A 14,898-nucleotide genomic window follows, 5' to 3' on the forward strand; every position below is an offset into this window, starting at 1 on the left:
TTAGTAATGCTTGTTTGCCTTGATATTGAAATTTAGATTTGACTAGAAAGTAATTCTAAGTTTCTGACCCAAATGATAATGCTTAACATATTTGAATGCTATGAATAGATTTGAAATGTTAATTGCTATCAACGTCTGATCTTACTGATAAGAAGTTTTTATAAATATGCGAGAAATCAATATTTAGAAAACATCTTAATAATTTTATATCCGAGGAATCACAATAAATGGTTTTTATACATACATCAATATTAATCAAATGACACAATATTGTCATGCTAATCAAAATATAAAATATTGAGAAAGAAGAACCCCAATCCCTATTTTTCCAATTGAAGCAACAAACTCTTTGACTTGTTTTCTTATTAATCATTGCACTCATAACAAAACCCCAACAAACTTTATTATTTTGTTTTCTATTTAGTGAATCTTTTACTTGATTATTCAACTGTTCCTTGTGGGTTCGATATCTGTCCTTAGGAACAAAGTATTACTTCTGACATCACGATGCACGTGTCGTAGAAAAGTCATCAATACCACACTGATGCCACTCGTCCTACAAAAATAATTAAATAAAAGATTTAGGTACTTAAGTTATTTTGTGTCCTCTAGGGTCAGTAGATATAGAAATTGGTTTAAGAAAACATATTCAAAGATCATCCAACTGAACAAGTATGTCAAATAATATATTATCATTTACTCTATGAGGTTTGTCTAGTGAAAGGTGTTTGATACACTTATGGAGTGAATAATGTCTTGTTTGTTAGAGAACATCTCGTCTACTTATCCAGGAAGGAGTTCCTACTTTATCTGTTTGGTAAATAATGTCCCATCTACTAGTGAAGAGCGTCTTGTCCACCCTTTTGATGGAGCACATGTTGTACGTTCATCTGATTGAAGGTTGTCTTATAAGCCAATTGTGTCTACTACTATATAGTGTGCATTATTTGTTTCTGCTATGTCTAAACGTGAATCGCATTTTCATGTGTCACAAATTCCATTTGTATTATCTTATGTCTGCTTGTGGAAATAGTTGATCAACTAGAAGCATAATTGATTATACTATTCCAATTGTTTTTCGAGAAATAAATCAAAACAAAATAATGGATTGTTACTTAATGTAATTGATTAAGTTATATATAATATGTTTTCTATTAAAGGTTTTTTGAGTTTTATTTCAAAGAACAACAATTATTTCAAGGTTAGTAGGTACAAACATCAAGAAACTCTCCAACAAGCTAAAATCTCTATGAAAACATCTCTTGTTATATATGATTACATTCAAGGTTGTTTGGTGAACTTTTGCTTGTTAATTAATTGATTATCATATTTGTAAGTCCATCACAATAAAATGATATTTTTCTTAAATCTCGTAATTTATTGTAATATATTTGCTTAGTGTATTGATTATAGACTTTATTCGCATTTCTTGCTATTTTCTCTTGTGGGTTGTTTAAGGGAGTTGTAAGTGCATTATCTTGAGTGCTATCACATGTTTCATATGTAGCATGGTTGTAATCTAGACATTTCAAGATAATAAAAACAATCACTCTAAAGTTGAGTTGATTGATGTTAAATATAGAATTGATTGATTAAAAATAGTCTAAAATAGATCCAAGAAATTTCTAGATACAAGATATTTTTAAAATATAAGGAGAGAGAGACAAAAAAGGATACAACAAGATATATATTGTTTTACTCAATTAAAAGATCTACGTCCAATTGCTTTGTCATATCAGCTAAGTGTCACACAGTATACTTTCAAGTTTTACAAACGCTTAATAAAGCAATAAAAACACACTAGAACTTAAGTATGGAACCTTACAAGACTCAATTCCACACCTTGCAACCCCTTATTCAAGAGTAACTTGAAAACTCTAGACAAGTTGCAAAGCTAACGTAGAAACACTAAAAAAAAGATTATCATTTGGACAAGAGATAAGAACACGAGTAATAAAATACTCCATGTTAGAAACTATGTTTTTTTTGCACAAACTAAGATATTGATCACAATTTGCTCAAAGAAAACTCCAAGGAGAATGTAATACAACATAAATTCTCTCTCAAAAATAGAAATATTTTTCTCAAAAGATCTCAATTAATTTTTGACATTTGATATTGAGAACGAGAAAAATATTCATATAATCTCAATTTAAATTATTTTAATTAATTATACCTTTGTAATCAATTAAAATAAAGTCTCGGATTTTTAACCAATTAAAGCATCATTTTAATAAATTAAAATCACATGTAAGTGGTTTTAATTGATAATGTCTTTTTAATGGATTAAAATAGAAGTATTTAATAGAGAAACAATGTCTTCAAAAGACAGATGTAGACTTTGAAAGATAGATGAAGACTTAAAAGATAAATAAAGTCTTCAAAAGACAAACAATGTCTACAAAAGATAGAGAAGTCTTTGAAGAAGACGAAGTCTTAAATTTTTTTGAAGAAGCTTAAATGCAATACAAGATCAAATCAAGGTGGGAAAATCTTACAATATATCATATAATATATCCTATGCAATATTTTTTTATCGGCACATATCCTATGCAATACAAACCATACAATAACATTTTATGTCTTCACAAATAGATCTTCACAAAATCTTCAAATTTCTTCTATGAGCAGTTGCATTCATCAAATAATACATCATTAATTCAATATCGTGCAATCTTTCTTTCTTTATCTCTCTTACGCTTGAAGCTAATTAGAAAAGTGTTTTAAAAATTATACTAATCCACCCCCATTAAACATTAAACAGAGTTGGGTACTTGGGTTGCCTCACGAAAATATGCTTAAAAAAATTGACATGTACAATTTACACATTTCAAGTGTTCCATAAATCAAGTCTAAATCAACCAATTCAAATAAAATATTTTAAATCAAAATCAAACAATAAACTGCATGACAAGATATGAAATTGTTACAAAATAAGACAAAAAATATTATCAAAAGTTAGATAGGTTATCACATTCTTTTACCTAAATACCGTGAGCTTTAATTTAACCTATAGTAAAATGATAAGAGCATGTAATTTAAAAACAAATTATTTATCTTAGTGATTATCCCACTCTTAAATTTCAGAATTTTGGATTACGATCCAATGAATAGTTTGTTCTTCTGTTAAATAAAATAATTTCAACATGATGTGAAGTATTTCTAATTTGCAAGCTTGTCATGGATATTATAAAAGATGCAGTTCATATCTGTTTACATGTGAGAACAGAAAAATCTAAGACACGCAAACTTAATTAGATAACTGAAAATGATAGAATAGACAAAAAAAAGTTTTTATATTAAAAAAAGTAAAGAGATTTCAAGTAAATGGGTGTGAATAAAAATAGACAGAGAAAAAAAGCTAGTAGGCTATACATAGGTGATAAGTCAGTTGAAAAATAATTTATAAAAATAAATTAAAAACTATTAAAATAAATTGTATATTAAATAAAGTCATTTTTAATTAAGCTACAAAAGCGAGTTATCTGTGTGGGGAGGAAGAGGAAGCCACGTCCCATCTTTTCTGCACATGTAGAGTAACTTGACTCGTGTGGTCTAAGTGTTACGAGTGGATGAGATTGACAGACAGATCATAGGAAGCCAAAAAACCATTTTAAAAGCTTTAGGATGAGTGGTGTCAAGGAAAGTGTAAATCAGATTTGGGATGGCGTGTGGATAGCAGTTGTAGGAGAATTGTGGTCACACAGGAATAAGAGGATTTTCAGAGGAGACATGATAGATCACATAGAAATTTTCACTATGTCTCAAATGAAGACTTGGTCTTGGATTACGTCTAAAGCGTGCAGTGTAAGTTTTTCATTATTGGTGTCTTGAGTCTTTGTTTTGTATGAGATCAGTTAAAATTCCTAAAAGATAAGTTTTTGTTAAGAGGTTATAAGATTAAATTCTCATACTTGTATTGTATAAGGATTGATGTATCGTTAAAATACCTCTTATTTATTTATTTGTTTTTCGCTTAAAAAAAAACCTGTTATGAAATACACTAATAAATTAGAGTTGAATTAAATTAGAGTTGAATTGGGAAAAGAATATAAAACATTAAAAGTTAAAAGTAAATTGTAGCAATTATGCTCCCGAAAGCAATTCTCTAGGGTGAAATTTGGAAATTCTGTTGCCACCAAGAAAAGAGAGAGTGCGAGGAAGATAAAGTCAGCTTATTCATATTCTTTACTTCTCAATTTCAAGATACATTCTTATCAAAAAAATGAGGTGTCACTTTTTTTAATGCCTTCTCCAATACTTTTATTGTCTACTCTCTTTCACACTCACCCTTCTCTTCCTTCTCACTCTTTTCTACATGTTAAGCGTGCTTCTTATTAAATATTTCTTTCTTCTCATCTTGAAAGAGACTTTTACAAAGAGAAAATGACATCAAGTCTTGGTCTCTATTTAAAAAAATAGGGTTTTATTCTCTTCTTCATGAGTATCCTTTTATAGAATTAAAGGGTTCTAAAAATTAGTCATTTTTCTTTGCTTGATTTTGAGAGAAGTGAAAAGTCCAAAGGGTTGTCGACTCCACCGTTTCAAAGTTTTATTTGAAGAAATGATATTGATGAATAAGGACAAATTTTATTTTTCTTTTTCGAAGAAGTATTCCAGACTATATTCACTAGAAAATTATTCAATAGAAATTAATTATAAAAATAAAAAATATTAATTATTATATTGACTAAATTAGGAGACTAAACAAATTACTTGTATCTAAATTAGTTTTTTATTATTGATAAATAATTTTTATATTGGTATCTAATTAACTATTAAGGTTTTATAGCTACTAATTATTGAGATTTTAAAGTTGGACGTGGTACCAATTGTACTTGTAAGGGGTTAAGACAATATTTGCTACCTCGATCGTGCTTTCCTTCCTTTTCTTCTTCACACGTTTGGACTTCAGTTCTCGATTGAAAGTGAACCCGCAAAAGGTTCTTCAACAACTCAAGTGAGTATTCAGTATCTGGGTGCTATTAATACCGTATACTGTAATAATGACGTACCTTTACTTTGTTTGATGCGTTTATTTATATTGTTGTAATGGACTCTATTATTGATGGACAATATTTAATGTGTATAATTATAAAAATGATATTAACTGATTTATCATGTATTCCTTATTATCTTGATGTATTCATACTAATCGGTCACATGACATCCAATTCTGGCGATTATAAGATCATTCAACCTCAACCAATACAATAATTTTAATTATGTTATTATTATAAGAGAAAAAAAAACACTCTTAATTAATTATGAATGTCTCCAAATTGATTACATTTAAATATTTTCTTTTCCATATGCTAAAAGGTAAGGATTACAAAATATGTTAATTGGCATGAAAGTGAGGTGAGACAAGGTAACCCGTAATGGATAGGTGGAGAAGAAATCTTGGCTTGTCTTTTCTAGTTAGTCGACCAATTTTCTAAAATTTTGTTCTTTTATAATTTTGATTTTTTCATAACTTTTTTTAATTTTAGTATATATAACAAATTTAATCATGTAAATATTTATTAAGTTTTGAATTAATTAGTCAATATTTCTAATTAGATAAATTAAAATAATTATTATTTTTATGTACATTAAATTATTTTATTATAATTAATAATTGAAACTTAATTTATAAATATTAAAATTTAAAGAATAATATTATTGTATATTTATATTCTTCAAATAATATAATACAAAACTGTAAATTTTTTAAACTATTTTTTTTATTTTAATTTAAAAAATATACGCAGGTTTGTAAGTCACCATACCACCTTGTCTCTGGACCACGAGGTTGACATGTCAGGTAAAATAAATTAGAGTAAACTGAAAAACTAAAAAAATACTAACTCAATCTACCAAACTATGATAGGTTGACAAGACGATGTGTCATACTTACCTGTTTTGTTATCCTTAATAAAAGTTAATCCTTATGTAAACAAAGTGTAAGAATAAATTTAAGAAAAAAAAACTTTTTATTCTCAATTTTCACTCTTTCTTAAGGGTTAAATATGAAATTGAGTGAAATTAAAAAAAGTAAGGTGTTCTAGTCAAGTTTATTGAGGCGAGTCCACTATAACTTCTCGGCCTTCACTCCTTTTATCTTCCTATGTCCTATATGTCTTGGTTTACTAGGTCTTTTCGGTAGTAAAGATATCTGTAATGACACTCTGATGTTCAAGTCAGTTTTGGTTTGAGTAGGCATGTTTTTAGGGAATTATGATACCTTATGGTTTGGAATGTTCATCTATTTATAGTGGTGCTATTGGGCTTGGATCGTACAAATGATTTCTTCAGCCTAATATGGTCCAATTGTCTCTTAATCATGTTTGTGTTACTTAATGTGATTAGTTGATTAATAACGCTGTTAGATCTCGTTGGGAATTGAAGATTGTGAGTACTCAATATACCGATAAGACTGATCGGCCAAAAGAATTGTACGATCTCTTGACTCTCGGTCATCTGGTAGTACATAAGTAAGAAATAACTTGTTTTAAATTACTTCACAATACATTATACTACTCTTCAGAGTCTCTCTAGTTGAAATTTTAATTTAAATTCATCTACTTCCATGTTGCATAGAGTAACTGGATATGAAAAAGCTTTGGTAAAATAAGTGAAATTTTTTTATTTCCATAACTTTTATGTCTCAAATAGGTTAGTGCTCAATTAAAAGACACCCCTAACACTAACCTGTTGAATGTTTCTAAGAATATAACACCTTTATAAAAATTTAACATAATTAAGTAATAAGGGCATGTTTCTATCCTCTCGTAATCTTAACAAATGATTTCTTTGTTGTGTGTTGACTGACTTAATATTTCAAAGATTATTGAAAGTGAAATGCTTAGCTTCCATTATTTGGTTCATTATTCACCTGAATTATCGCCGAAAGATCTTAAACAAATTTCTACAAAAAGACTTGGTTGAAAAAGATTGGCCATAAGTAATAAGATGTATTATTTGCTCAATTTAATGACTTTTTTCTTTTGTAGAACAAATAATCACATATACATGGCATGAGAGGGAACAAATCTATTAATTTATGAAATGACTTTCCTCACTTTAGGGTGGGTGACCTATCTCTACAACTAATATAAAGAGTTATAAGGTCCACTCCTTTGACTTTAAGCACAAACTTGCATGGAAGCACAGAAAAGGTGCACATGGAGGTCTTGCATAGAAGGAGAAAATAACTCTTTGAGTGGATGAGATGGGTTGATTTGAAGGCAGTAATGCCACAGTGAGTGGAGGATTTTTCTTTATTATGTCTCTAAGTTTGCTTAGGTTTGAATCACTATTCAAGTAAAGGTTTGGTTTGTAATATTTTGACCAACATTGGAGGTGGGTTCCACTCTCTCTTTAGTCACATCTCTTCTTTTTAGGAGTGAGTAAAAAAATCCATAAAATTGCATTTGATTTATTATTAAATTAATAAAATAAAGTCAAATGATTTAGATTGGAACTTTCAAATTTATATATATTTTTAAATTATTTTGGATTTTTATAAATTTAAATTCAAAATAATTGGATTGAAATTCAAATTTACATTACTTTTCTTACACCATAAATTTTAATACTTAATAATAATCAATGACTCTCATATTCTAAATGTATAACTTTAATTTCATAATTTTATCATTCTTACAGTGATTTTCATATAATACATATCATTTAAAATTTTCACATATAAACTAATATTCATTTTACATGTATAAAAACATACATACAATTCATTGAAGAGACAAAAAAAAAAAGAAAAAAAAAGTTTTTTTTATCTCAAACAAAAATAATTTCGCTTAACTGAAAATAACTCGCGTTTGACCAACAATTACTTCCTTTAAGAGAAAACATAACTGATATTAGATTTAGTTACAGTACTGTTCTCGCTTGAACGAAAATAAGAGAGACAATTTCCACTCCATTTTGGCTTGAGTGAAAATGGACTAGAGAGCAATATAAGTTTTGTGTTATATTTTTGTTTGAGTGAAAATCTCCACTTGAGAGAAAATATAAAAAAATTAAGTAACATAACTATCTTACTTTCAAATCTTCATCCAAAATTAATACTTCAATTTGTACTTTATATAATCTATAAGATCAATATGATATTACAAGGCTCAGGATTTAACTTGTACTCTTATTGGATTCATATATATATATATATATATATATATATATATATATATATATATATATATTAAACGGGACTCAACTCAAATTCAAACTCAAACAACCAACTTTCATTATTATTTAAACTTCAAACAATTCATAACACAACTCAACAACATTCAATAACATTTTGAACATAAAAAAAAAACATTTGAATACCAAACTATCAAATCTAATATCTCTACATTTTCAAAAGATATAGATTCAAATCATTTTTCAAATAACATTTTTCAAGAGAAATTTGGGACTTGTAATCACGTTACTTTGACATCCAGATGCTTTAGTCTAGGATACTATTAAAAAGTTAAAGTTAGGTTTCATACTTAAAATGCTTTACTCTGCTTAAAAATATGATAAAATAAGCATAATTCTTAATGTTTAAGCTATAGTGTGATTAAATTTTGAAATAAATGAGATATAAAGAAAGAAAAGTTAAAATAAATATGTGAAAGAGAGAAACAAATATATTTTTTTTTCAGTGTGTTTTTAGCATCATTACAAAAAATATAATAAAATATTAAACAACTTAATGTGGATCAAAAGTAGAGTTATGCTACCTAAAGTAGATGTGAAAATAATTTTAGCATTAGGTATGAGTTGATTTCACAAGTGACAATTATATACTGCATCTGATTAAGAGTGAAAAAAAAAATCCAATTGCGAAATTCAATTTATAATTATCCAATCCATATTACTTTTAATATATTTAAATGAATTTATCTCAAATTCAAATTCATATTTTTGGATTTTAAGTCTAATCCATTTAATTGATATGGATTAGATATATTTTTGGATTATCCAAAATGAATTTTAGATTGGATTTTGAATTGACCCCGACCTAGGTTGTGCGAAGTCAATTCGATCCCAAGTCGAGCAAAGTCAGCTCGAATTCATGTCGAGCCGAGTCGGTCCGAACCAAGGTCGAGTCGATTCGATCAAGGCCAAAGTCGAGTCAAGTCGGTTCGAGCCAAACTCGAGCCGAGTCGGCCCAGGTAAAAGTCGACCCAGGCCGAAGTTGAGCCAAGTAAACCCTGGCCCAAGTCTAGTAGAGTCGGCCAAAGCCCAAGTCAAGTTGGTATCAGGCCCATATCACGCCAAGTCAACCCAGGCCCATGTTGAGCCGATTCGACCTAGACCCATGTCGAGCCAAGTCCATCCAGGACCATGTCGAGCCAAGTCAGCTAGTGTCCCCATCGAGCCGAGTTGGCTTGGGCCAATGTCGAGCCGAGTCCGCCCCAGAAGATGTTGAGCCGAGTCCACCCGAGCCAATGTCAAGTCGAGTTGGATCGGGCCCAAGTTGAGCCGAGCCAGCTAAGACCGATGTAGAGCTGAGTTAGCCAAGGCACATGTCGTGAAGATTCGGCCTGGGCCATGTCTAGCCGAGTCGGTCCGGATTGATGTCGAGCCATTGTAGAGTTGAGTTAGTCCTGATCGATGTTGAGCCAAGTCATTCCGGACCGAAGTTGAGATGATACGACCTGAGCCAATGTCGAGCCGAGGCAGCCGGAGCCCATACCGAGCCGAGTTCACCCGGGGCGATGTTGAGCTGAGTCCAGCCTAGCCTATGTCGAATCAAGTTGACTCGGGCCATGTCGAGCTGAGTCCGTCCAGGGCCGATGTCTAGCTGACATTGGTGGCTCGAGTTCATGTCGAGTCGAGTTGGTCCTGGTCGATGTTGAGGCCTTGTCGAGTTGAGTTAGTCCTCGTTGATGTTGAGTCGAGTCTGTCCGAACGATTTTGAGCCGAGTCGGTCCTAGCCGAGTTCGAGTCGAGTTCGAGCCGAGTCGGCCTGTGTCCATGTCGAGCCATGTCGGTCCAGGTCGATGTCGAGCCATGTCAGTCCGAGCTCATGTTAAGGCGTTGTCGAGCAGAGTCAGTTCTGATCGATGTCAAGCCGAGTCGGTTCGGGTCGAAGTCGAGCTGAGTCTGCCTGGGCTCATGTGGAGCCGAGGTGGCCTGAGCCGATGTCGAGCCGAGTCGGCCCGGATTGATGTTGAGTTGAGTTGGCCCAAGCTAATGCGGAGCTGACAGCAACGACCCAGGCATATTTCGAGCCGTGTCGGTAAGGGCCGAAGTTGAGCCGAGTCAGCTCATGTCGATTTCGATTCAAGTAAATTTGAACCAATGACGATCCGAGTCAGTCCGGGCCGAAGTGGAGTAGTCCCGAGCCCATGTTGAGGTGAGTTGACCCGAACGCATGTCGAGCCGAGTCGGTCCGGACCCATGTCGAGGCAAGTTGGCCTGAGCTGATGTTGAGGCGAGTCGACACGGGTCCATGTAGAACTGAGTCGGTCCTGGTCCATGTCATGCCAGTAGTCGTGATCGATTTCGAGCCTGGTCGGTCCGGGTCGATGTCGAGCCGAGTCGGCCGGGCTGATTTTGAGCCGAGGTGGCCCTGACCAATGTGGATTCGAGTCGGTCCCAACCCATGTCGAGTCGAGTTGCCCAGGGCCTAGATTGGCCCGATTTGACCCAGGTCCAAGTCTAACCGAGTTAGTCCGGGTCCAGGTCTAGCCGAGTCAGCTCGCATATAGATCTAGTCGAGTCGGCTCGCATATAGATCTAGTCGAGTCAGCTCACATATAGATCTAGTCGAATCGGTTTAAGTTTAGATCTAGTCGACTTAGACCTCAAGTTAGGTTAACCTATGTCGAAATCAAAATGAATTTAATCTAATTGACAAAATAAATTTAATTTAACTTTAATTCATTTTAAATAAATTTAAAAAAATCTAAATTTAATCTAGTTAAAATATAAATATAAATTTTAAATTCTAATTCATTTATTTGGATTTAGAAAAATCCAATCCATTAACGATCCTTAAAACTGACATCCACTTTAAATTATTTATTTAATTATCATTGATACGTACAATATTTTAATATAAATTAAAATTATAAAAACATATTGAACACATAGTATATTTCTTTTAATCTTCTAACACTGGTCAGTGCTTGACTTGTGTGTATACCACACTATTAATGCTAATTACAGTACCTTTTGGCAAATCGTGAGGTACAAATTTATATCATATCATAATTATTGTTTTGTTGACGTGGGCATGATGGTGCAAATGATGCATGCTAAACATTTTGATTGGCACAGCGTCATGATTGAAATTAAAATTCCACATTTTATGCCTTTATAATAAGATACTATATGCTAAACAAATAATGTGAGAACTATATAATTTAAATTAAAGATTAAGAAAATTCAGAACCTGTTTCTTACATATTTTCAAGGAAAGTATGATATGTCGATCATTTGATGTAGACTCGGACAACCTAAAATATTGTATATCAATTGGTAGAGAATCATTGCAATATCATCTTTCTAAAGAGTAAGAAACATCTTTGTATTCTTTTGTTTGTCACCACTCATTCAACCTACCCTCACCCAAATTATTAAACGGGCTAAAAGTCTACCCTCCATTTTCTAACCATATGTAGAAACACCATATTTGAAAAGATGTTATTGGTAGAATTCATTGCGAGTGGTGTTCACTCGGATGTGTATTATTTGTAATTAGGACTATTGTTGTTTTCTTTTGAGATATTTAAAGGTTTTTAAGTTTAGTAATTTTTATTTTTATTTTGTAAGAATTGGAATATCACTGTGTCTCCTCTGAAAGGTTTGGGGAGGAGAAAATATTATTTTATGGAAATTAGGAAATTATACTTTGAAAAAAATTATCCGAGATTATACCTTATTTCGAATGATAAATATAAATGCATCCAGCATGTGGGTATAATAAAGATAGAATGAGAAATGGGAATGAAATTTGGAGTGGAGAAGGAACACTTTTATATGGAAAAGTGAACATCTCTCACAATTAGTGTTAGATGTGAATGTGGAGGTGCTACAACAACTTTTGCAAGATAGGTTAGTTTGGCAAGCTGATGAAGAAGATATTTATTTAGGGAAATCGGCATATGAGGTCTTACATTATTCCATAAATACTGAATACATTTTAACTTTGGAAGTCCTTTGAGAAATCAAAGCTATTCCAAATGTTTTATTATTAGCTTGGAGAATTCTGAAAGGAAAAGTGCCGACAAGAGCGAAACTAATAAGAAGAGGAGTAATACTTCCCACAACTTTGTGTCCTTTATGTAATGAATCATCATAATTTTTTTTTATTATGGGCTTTAGTGATGACAAATTCATGGAGCTCTTCTCGGAATCACGATCAATGGGTGCGAAAGCTATGGATTGAAATGTGCAAGATCCTCCTAGGAGCTATGGTGATCTTGAAGGTGCATGATGTGTATGGAAAGAGGGAGGTTCGGCCAACCCTATGGTAGGTGATGAAGATGAAGATTAGATCCTAGAAACTAGGGAAAAGAAATGTATGGCACAATGTTGGCAGCATAACATTACTCTCATTAATCTTCCAAAATACAAGAGCTAGGCATCTCCTTTTATAGGCTAAGGAGGCCGTAAATCCTAAGCTAAGAGAAGATGAAATGTAAGCCAAATGAAATGTAAATGTGAGGCACATGGGTACATGGAGCACATGGGTGCACATGGGTTCACATGGCTACCAAAATCGTCCCTTGATTAGTGAAGGCTTCTAGAAACCTTTGCTAATCAAGGTTAACTCCTCCTTAATTCTAATGTGCAGAAAAATAAACATTTGTCCACATGGCTATGCTATTTACACCCCAATTAAAGCTAAACTACACTTGTTGGGCCTTCACGGAATTTGTGCTAGTAAGCCACTATCCCATTTATAGCTTTGATACAAGTCTTCTTGTCCTAGAAGCTCCTAGCTTGTCCTAGACGCTTCCTAGCTTGGTCTTCTTGTCCTAGACGCTCCTAGCTTGTCTTAGATGCTTCCTAGCTTGGTCTTCTTGTCCTAGACGCTCCTAACTTGTCTTAGACGCTCCTAGCTTGGTCTTGAATGTTCTTGACTTGGTTCTTGCCTTTCATGAAAGGTTGTGTTTGGCCCTCTTCCATCATTTAGTGTGTGCCCTATTTCCCAATCATGGTTGGTCCATTTTTTGTTGTAATTATTGCCTCTTTGCATTAGGAATCCAAGCACCCATATCAATGCCACATCGAACTCTATGCATAACATTTGAAAAACCTTTAGACACCTTATGTTCTTATATACTTCAAAGTCGTGTGTTGTGGGCAAACAACCACTTGTATTTTCTCTACATTATAAATATTGAACATTGCTAATATGTATCCAATATTGTTTCATAAAAACAAGATTAAGAAAAATATGAGTATATTTAGAACTCCTCAAACCATACTCTCTGTAAGTCTACCAACTTCCTGCAATTTCCCTTTCATTATCCAAGAAGTTTCACGTGTGGACTAAATGAATGGATAAATTTTAGACAATGATACAAAATAAACAAGTTATACAAGTTTGAAATAAATAAAATTGGGGATGTATGTGCAGGAGTTGGGGATGGGGAAGGTACATGTGCAATAGGTGCATTTGGTAGGGGTGTGATATTTACTTTAAGCACATATCGTGGCCTTTTACGCTTCATTACCCTTTTCCCCTTATTTTGAGTAGATAAGTAAGGTTTTGGTTGGTCACATCCTCTTGAAGACATCTATAACAAAAAAAATTATATTATCAATTGTAAACGAAAGGAACATACTGCAATTAAAAACACACAACATAATAAAAATTTCCTTCAGAGAAGAATCATTATGTTATTACATAAACAAGAAAATAGCAATACTAACAATCACCTAATGTAATCATAACACATAATTCAATCATCATCAAATTCGTGTTATTCATTGTCTTCTTCTGCATCATTTCGTTCAAGTTGTCCATCTTCACTATCCTCTCTAGTATAATCATCTTCAGTGTCCCCATTTTCACTATCTTCAAACTCCTCTTCATTGTCTTCTTCTTGAAAATCTTGAAATTCATTATCTTCTTCCACTTCTTCAACATGAACCTGCGAATGTTGGAATCCCGAAATACCTTCAACTTCAATTACTTCATTTACATGTGATATTTCATCTATTTGGTAAGGAACATCATCTTCCATATCAAGAGATTCAATGCGACCTCTAGGCTTTGTTTTAATTGCAACATACAAACTTTTTTTGTCCTTTCTTGATGTTGGATAGGGGACATAATATACTTGTCTTATATTATATGCAAGGATAAATGGATCAAAGGGTAAATACCTTTTCTCCGTGTGAATGTCCACAATTCCATTTTTAGGATCCACTATTGTACCTCTATGTGATGGATCAAACCACTGACAATAAAATACCACCACTTTCTTTGGGGAGCTCGAAGAATTGTACTCTAGCTCATATATGTGTTCAATGATTCCATAGAAATCATCATGGCCTCCTTCCATGAGCCCCTTTACATAAACACCATTATTTATTGTTTTTTTCCCTTGCTCCATGCATGAGTGTGAAATTTGTACCCATTGACGAAGTAAGTATGCCATTCGTTAGCACATGTGAAAGGGCCATATGACAATTCCCTTAAGTGTATGTTTCTTACATTTAAAGGCTCATTTGCAACCTACAAAGGCAAGAGATACTGACTTATTTATATTTTTTTAGGTTATATAACACATAACTTAATCACATTGAGTTGATCATACCTGACCCGTAAACCATTCAGGGAAATGTGCATGTATATCATATGATGCATTTGATGAGCTTATTTGTTTATATTGCAAGAATAAACTGTGAAACATATTAACACAATCAAGAATGGTTTATTTAGAG

At 32.6% G+C, this 14,898-nt stretch overlaps 1 pseudogene; it reads right to left on the reverse strand.

The window, feature by feature from the left end:
- Nucleotides 1-13,931: 13,931 nt before the first annotated feature.
- Nucleotides 13,932-14,867, reverse strand: LOC150025468 (uncharacterized; annotated as a pseudogene).
- Nucleotides 14,868-14,898: the final 31 nt, after the last annotated feature.

The sequence above is a fragment of the Phaseolus vulgaris genome, chromosome 8 (assembly GCF_051622355.1).
Source record: "Phaseolus vulgaris cultivar YP4 chromosome 8, ASM5162235v1, whole genome shotgun sequence".
NCBI lineage: Eukaryota > Viridiplantae > Streptophyta > Magnoliopsida > Fabales > Fabaceae > Phaseolus > Phaseolus vulgaris.